The following is an 8,599-nucleotide window of genomic DNA, read 5'->3' as shown; positions in this document are numbered from 1 at the left end:
TTTCCATAATTTTTATGAATTTATTGAAGAATTTTTTAAGTTGAAGAAAACAGATCAGGGACAGCCGAGACGTCTCCGGTTTGTCCCAGAGACGTCTCTGGCACAAACAGGAAGAACTGGCACGTCGGGAGACGTCCCCGGCACCTGGCGAGGCGTCTCGCAGGGTCGGAGTCGACTCTCTCAGTAGCGGAGTTGACTCTCTCAGTGGCGGCAGAAAGGCTGATTTCAAGAGATGCGCGCGAGCCGTCTCCACAGGACGAGGAGTCGTCCCCGCAAGTAAAAAGCAGACTTCCCGAGTCGTCCCCGAGGTAGCGGAGTCGGCTCTCTCAGGGTATTCCAGAGGATGTCTTTTTCAGTGATAAGGCAGCGGAGACGTCCCCTGAAAGAGCGGAGTCGACTCTCTCAGAGAATTCCAGAAGACATGTTTTTCGGAGATATAACGGCGGAGTCGTCCCCAAGGCAGCGGAGTCGTCCCCATGCAAAAAGCGCAAACAAGCCGAGACGTCCCCGTAAAGTGCCGAGGCGACCCTCTCAGAAAAATAGAAAAACAAGGATTCAAACCGTTCATCATCGGAGTCGCCCCCGTAAAGCGCCGAGTCGACCCCAAACATCGTCAAAAGTAAAATCTTACAGCCGAGACGTCTCGCGATGAAGCGGAGACGTCTCCGGAGTGCCTGGGACGCGACTGACAACTTTTGCAGGTTTGGTTTGAATTTTAAATCTCTTTAACTTTATCTCTAACGGCTATATTTGCTTTTTGGGCTATAAAAGGGAGCTCTTAAGTGCTTTCCAATAACTTCTCAAAAACCCAACACAAGATCATTCAAGAGAGAAGAAAGAAAAAGAGGTTCAAGGGAGTTAGTGCATTCAAGTGAAGAAATCAAGTGCCTTCAAGCTTCCCAAGTAATTTCGTGCTCAACTACTCTCTTCCGCTAGGCATTCAAAGCTCACATTCAAGCCAACGCGATCCACATCGGAAGAACCACCATTTCCCACGCTTCCAACGGCTAAAAGGATTCTTCCGGGTTTCATTGTTTATCATTGTTATATTTGCTTATTTAGAGCTTTCAAATCTTTTGTAAAACTTTTTCAATATTGTGCTTGTTCCAGTCAAGGGACTTGGAACAAGGAAAAGGCGTCCCAAGCCTAGGTGAAATTGGGGGTTTTAGGGTTCGTTGTTAGCCCGGTGTAAAACAACGAGTTGTGTAGTGCACTCGCAAAACTACCGTACTGTAATCTTGGATTATAGTGAAAATTCCCAAAGGTGCTTTGGGGAGTGGATGTAGGAGCAGTGGAAGCTCCGAACCACTATAAAAGCTTGTGTTTGCAATTGTCTGTTTTCATACCTTTATTTTTACTTTAGCTCATACATTTGTGTGTTTTATTAGACAAAAAGTTTTAAAACACCCAATTCACCCCCCTCTTGGGTGACCATCTCTGGGCAACAAATCTAAAATCATTAACATATTTAGATTAGATCTAAAGTATTTTTTATGATTGATTTAATTGCTGATTATGCATGATTAAGTAGATCTGAAATTTTGGATGCATATGATGCATGTTTGTGTTAGGATTAGTAACATGAATAAATCTGAAATTATAATATTATTTAGATTAGATCTAAATAAAGTTTATGATTTATATGATCTCTGATTTTAATGAACAAATCAGATCTGAAAATAAAAGTGAAAAAATAAATACATAAGATGTATGTTGTTTGTATTAATTCATGTATATGTGATGCATGAACATTAAATATAATGACTTAAACATGAATTAAATCTGATTACATGTGATTAATTATAAAAACTCAGATCTGAAAATATGTTTTAAGAACTGAAAGATTGTAATTAATATGTAATTAAAAAGAAATATGCAATGATCAAAACTTTCATAAGTCTAAACTTAATTGAGAATTAAGTATTATGAAATAGAATTGTAACTCAATTAATTGACATTGCATAATTATTTCGGCATATGGGTTAGCTTGAATCAAGTTTCTAGGATTGGGTTAGACCTAAGGTTAGAATCATGCATGGACAAATAGAATTAATTGATCAAATCTAATTAAGTAGTAATTAGATTAGGTCAAGAAAATTCTAGGTCAATTTACAATAGTTGTAGATGGATCAGGTCCATGTCTTTGATTAGACCAAGATGAAACTTGATTTAGGCTCAGAGGTGTAGCCCGAGTCATTTGAGTAGTCAAATCGAAATTGATTAACCAGTCGGTGTCTAAGGTAAGTTTAGCAGTTTTGACCGGTGATTTTTAATTGGGAGCTACTCGCACTGATTCGTCTTTGTCGAGTTAATGGCATATCCCTTCCACCGATCTCACTTACCTGGCCGACATGGTCAATCACATTTTGATTGGATCACTTAATGATTCGATTTAGCCCATGCCTATAAGGAAAATCAGTTTGACTGATTTAGGTGCCTCCTTAACCGGTTTGAGTCTAATTTGATTTGGTGAAGTCAGTGGGAGAAATTAGACTAACGGGATCTTCTTATCTATCCTAATTAAGAAATCCTCTAAAATTATTAGGTCCTTAAAATGAAATGGTTATGGGGATAACTAGGTCATAGCCTCCCATTAAGTTGGGTGATAATGGGTCCAATGTTTTGATAATTATTGGAGGCGCGACACGCCTGGTACTTATCAAGCATTGGAATTGTCATTCAATATATGATGAGTTAAGTGTACCTTCAATAGGCGGTCAGGTGAGCTGAGCCACACTCGGGCTTGGTCGTCTATTAGTTGATTAGACTTAACCCTATCATTTAATGGTTGGACCTGACTAGGGTATTCGGTGGAGGCGCCACACGCCTGCCGAAGAACCTAGGGCAAAATTATCACTAGAAGTTGCTTGGTGAAGCAACTGGTTTAGAACCTACCAATAGGTGCATATGGGTTAGCCGAGCCACACTCGGGCTTATATGCGATCTATTGGGTTCTAGTGCCCACTAAAGAATTAGGAGTAATTTTTCGAATTGGAGGTAGAGGCTACCAATTTGTATAAAATAGTGGGAGTATCTTTAGACTAAAGTCCAAGTCTACTGTGTTTAGTCAACTCATATGCTAATAGCCAAATTTTCTTTTATGTAGAAATGGCCACAAGTTTGTCACTTCGCTCATTATTGGATAATGACAAGTTGACTGGTCCCAACTTCAATAATTGGTATAGAAAGCTGAAAACTCAGCATAGTCAGACCAAAAGGATTAAGGATGACCAAAGTCAGGCAGAATGCTTCTATTGTAAGAAGCAGGGGCATTGGAAGAGGAATTGTCCTCAGTACCTTACCTCACTTGACCCGAACAGGCTAAGCAAGAGAAAAGGGCAATCAGTTGCCAATCAAGGTACTTATATGATAACACCTTGCAATTTTTCTATTTGTGATAATTCGACCTGGGTATTGGATACCGGTAGTCCTTTTAATATTTGCAATTCGTTACAGGGGCTACAAGTCAGTGAGAGGTTTGAAGAAGGAGAAAGGTTCCTGAATGTTGGAGATGGAAGATCAGTTCCAGTTCTAGCTTTAGAAATTCTTAAACTTGAATTTAGCTCTCATGTAAATGTCCTTAGTGATTGTCACTATTGTCCAAGTTTTTTATTGAATGTCATTTCTGTAGGCCTTGGCCAAAAATGGTTATGAAATATCAATAAAAAAGGATTATTGCAATATCATTTGGAATGGTGCTGCTGTAATGAATGGAACTCTGAGTAATGGCATTTACATTTTGTCACAGCCTGTTCATGTAATGTACAAGTCCAATAAGCACCCTAAAATAGATAATGTCACGGATGTCTACCTTTGGCATCATAGGCTAGGACATATTAACAAGAACAGGATGAACAGGTTAAGTAAAGAGGGAATCCTCAATGTTAATGATTGTGAATCATTGACAACCTGTGAGTCATGTCTTCTTGGTAAGATGACCAAATCACCTTTTACCGGAAAAGGTGAACGAGCCAGTGATTTATTGACCCTTGTACATTCTGATGTATGTGGGCCAATAAGCACAGATGCTAGAGGTGGGTATTCATATTTCATTACGTTTACAGACGACCTTTCTAGCTATGGTTATGTCTATTTAATGAGACATAAATCTGAAGCATTTGAAATGTTCAAATTGTATCGTAATGAAGTAGAAAAACAAACTGGAAAGAGTATTAAAACTCTTCGATCAGATCGAGGAGGCGAATACCTTTCCAATGAGTTTTTGACATATTTAGGAGAGAATGGGATTCTCTTCCAATGGACTCCTCCTGGTACACCACAGTATAACGGTGTATCAGAAAGAAGAAATCGAACTCTGTTAGACATGGTTCGATCCATGATGGGGTTTGCGGGTCTGCCCATATCCTTTTGGGGATATGCACTTGAGTCAGCCTGCTACATTCTAAATAAGGTTCCAAGTAAGTCTGTAAATAAAACACCACATGAGATGTGGACTGGACGTAAGCCAATGCTCTCTCACCTTAGGATTTGGGGTTGTCCAGCATATGTCAAACGTTTGAAAACAGACAAACTTGAACCCAAGTCTGACAGATGTTTCTTTGTTGGTTATCCTAAAGAAACTAAAGGATATTACTTCTACTTTGCTGAAGAACAAAAGTTGTTCGTAAGCAATAGAGCTGTTTTCTTAGAGAAAGAATTTCTTAGTGAAGAAACTAAAAGCTCTAATGTTGAGCTTAGGGAAGTTCAACATGTAGAAGATCCGACACCATCTACTAAACCAATTGAGTCGGATTTGATTAGATCAGATCCAAAACCCATCTTAGATGCACCATTAAGGCGATCAGGTAGAGTACCACATCAGCCGGATAGATACTACGGTTTCTTGGTCCGGGACGGGGATCCTATCGAACTTGATGAAAACGATGAGGATCCGATCACCTACATGGATGCGATGCAGAGGTATGACTCTGATGCATGGCTTGGAGCCATGCAATCCGAAATGGAATCCATGAAGGTCAATGATGTATGGACATTAGTTGACCCACCCGAAGGGATTAAACCCATAGGGTGTAAGTGGATTTTCAAAAGGAAATGGGGCGCAGACGGAAAAGTAGAGATTTATAAAGCCCGTCTGGTTGCCGAGGGATATCGTCAACGTTATGGTATTGACTATGACGAGACGTTTTCTCCTGTGGCAATGCTCAAATCCATTCGGATTATGCTTGCGATAGCAGCACACTTAGATTATGAGATCTGGCAGATGGATGTTAAAACCGCTTTTCTAAATGGAGATTTAGAAAAGGAGGTGTATATGATGCAACCTGAAGGTTTTATATCTGCAGATGAGTCTAAGGTGTGCAAGCTTCAAAAATCCATTTATGGATTAAAGCAAGCTTCATGGAGTTGGAACATACGATTTGATAAGGTGATCAAATCATATGGCTTCATTAAGAATGAAGAGGAACCTTGCATTTATAAATGGGCAAATGGTTCAGTTATCATATTTCTTTTTTTGTATGTGGATGACATTCTTTTAATCGGGAATGACATTCCTGCATTACAAGAAATAAAGGTTTGGCTATCATCTCAATTTGCCATGAAGGATTTGGGAGAAGCATCTTACATCCTAGGGATGAAGATCTATAGAGATAGATCTAGAAGATTGCTTGGATTATCCCAATCCACATACATTGATACTATATTGAAGAGGTTCAGTATGATTAATTCTAAGAAAGGCTATCTTCCGATGGGCCATGGAATTAATCTCTCTAAAAGGGATTGTCCGACAACCCCTCAAGAAAGAGAGAGTATGGATAGAATTCCATATGCTTCGGCAGTGGGATCTATAATGTATGCCATGACATGTACTAGACCAGACGTGGCATACTCACTAGGAGTAGTGAGCAGATACCAGTCTGATCCAGGTATCAACCACTGGAAGGTTGTAAAAACCATCCTTAAGTATTTGAGAAATACTAAAGATCAGTGGCTGGTCTACGGTGATTCTGACTTAAAACTTGAAGGATATACCGATTCAAGTTTTCAGTCAGATCAAGATGATAGCAAGAGTGTGTCGGGATATATCTTTACTCTTAAGGGTGGGGCCATCTGTTGGAAGAGTTCCAAGCAGCATACAGTGGCAGATTCTACATGTGAAGCAGAATACATCGCAGCATCTGATACCGCCAAGGAAGCTGTATGGTTGCGAAAGTTCATCACCGAGCTTGGAGTGACACCCTCCATTGATGGTCCAGTACCTATATTTTGTGACAATACTGGAGCCATAGCTCAAGCAAGAGAACCCAAAGCACATCAACGGACCAAGCATATTCTACGTCGCTACCACTTGGTTCGAGAAATCGTCGAACGACGTGATATTAATCTTCAGAAGATCGACACAAAAGAAAATCTGGCTGACCCATTTACCAAAGTCCTCGGCATCAAAGAGTTCAACGAACACAAGTCGAAGATGGGCATTAGATACTGTGCCGATTGGCTTTAGGCTAAGTGGGAGTTGTTGGGAAATGTATTCTAAATGTCAATCGTCAGCATGTTGATGATTAAATGAATTGACAAATCAATAAAGTTTTTTTTGGCATTATTCATCATTTTACATCTTCAAATGAACTCTTATATAATGAAGTCCTTAGGACTTATTAATGATAAAGGAGGATTTATCTTCGAGTCCTTAAACTAGTTCGCGACCAAATAATATGTTGTTACAAGGACGACAGCATTATCAAGATTAGGTCGTTGTATGACATATACGTTGGTTGTCCTCTTAACCAAGGAGTGTGGAGACACTGGTATGCCATACAGGTGAAGTGTAGGAGTACATTTCACTGAACGTGACCAATTCCGGAACGCTATACTGTCAAAAGATGTTCCGAGTGGATATGGGTATAAGATTGGCCCTCTGACCTGAGACCGCAACTTGTGACTAGCAAGCAACTCATTGTACTTTGGTACCGGACTACCTGGATTTCTAATTCAGTGACGGAAGGTCACTGGGTGCAGTCAAGTACTTGCGTAGTCAGTTGTGAGTCAAGATGGAATTGACCCCTCCTGGAAACAGGAATAATGTCTTGTGATTAATTTAGCAAAACCTTGGCCAGGGTAATCCCAGTGAGGAGTCACGGGATATCTAAAGTTAATCACATAATGGATGTACTAATTATAGGGTTGACAGTGAGCTCTAAATCATCCTGGCATTAAGAGTCAAAGGGATTGAATTATACAGTAACCATAGTTCAGGGTTCCAGAATATTTGCTTCGCATATATTCGGCCTATTCGGACGTCGGGTACCATTGCTAGATGGTCACATCGATTAGTATAGGAAGTCGTTCCTATACTACCGGCTTAGGTTCGAACCTATGAGGTCACACGCATAGAAGATTCCTGATTGATCAAGAAGGCTGATGAATGATTAAGAATCATTCAGGAGTAATTTAGTCAATTCGATTGGCAAATTATCTTATAAAATAATTAAAGTAATCATCGGAGGATTAATTAGTAATTAGATTGCTAATGAACTCAATTGGATTGAGTAATTAGACTAAGGATGAGCCAAATTGAATTAGATTCAATTCTGGGCTCAATCAGGATTTTTGACCTGATTGGATTAGGTCTGAATCAAGAGGACTTAGGTTGACCAAATTAAATTAGATTAAATTTGTGCTTAATTAGAGATTGACCTAATTGGATTAGGTTCAACCCATGGTAATTGGATCATTCTAATTGTTAGGATTTAATTAATTTAAATGGGTTTGATCTGAAACTGTTCGGATCTTGAAATCCACTTGTCACATATCCATGCATGGCGCCATAAATTGATTTTTAATATGATTAAAAATTAATTTAATTTATTTAATGGTGCCATGGGACACTTGGCAACATCAGGGATCTCTTTCATCATTAGATGGGTCGAAATGGAGAGATAAATTCATGAAAAGAATTGGATAAGATCAAATTCTCTCTCTTCATGACATATGTCATCCTTATCTTTATCTCACTTCTAATTAAGGTTGAATTTCGAATTTAATCATCACAAAATCACCACATGACCCTCTAATCTATTTGGGGGCATGGGAATTTCAAAATTGAAAGAGGAAAGTGGCAACATGATGAATGGTTTAGATTAGATCAAGCTTCATCATGTAATGGCACATGAACTTAAATTTTGAATTCAAAATTCAAAACCCCACAAAATCCTCCACAAATATGGGATGGTTGGCATGAAGTTAGGTAGGAGAGCAACATTAAAAGGACCTCCATCATCTGGTGGTCGAATTCAAGGAAAAAAGAGAGAAAAAGAAGAAGAAAAAAAGGAAAAAAGAGAGAAAAAGAAGAAGAAAAAAGGGAAAAGAAAAGAGAGGAACCCTAGTTCATGCATGGAAAAATTCTGCATTCAATCTAGCTGACTTCTTCCTCCTCTAAGTCCATCGCGCCATTAGTGTTAGGGGTCCCTGATAAGAGTCTTTAGATCAGATCTAAGTCCTCTTCAATCTCTTTAAACCTATCCTCCAAGTTCTTCCAAGAAGGCGGATCAAAAGTTGATAGCGTTTGGAAGATCAAATTTCAGCCTCAAGAAATTCTGCACAAGCTAGCACTTCTGCAGGATTGGATCTCTTCAGGAAC

The sequence above is a fragment of the Phoenix dactylifera genome, chromosome 17 (assembly GCF_009389715.1).
Source record: "Phoenix dactylifera cultivar Barhee BC4 chromosome 17, palm_55x_up_171113_PBpolish2nd_filt_p, whole genome shotgun sequence".
NCBI lineage: Eukaryota > Viridiplantae > Streptophyta > Magnoliopsida > Arecales > Arecaceae > Phoenix > Phoenix dactylifera.
Note: the sequence above shows the minus strand (reverse complement) of the source record.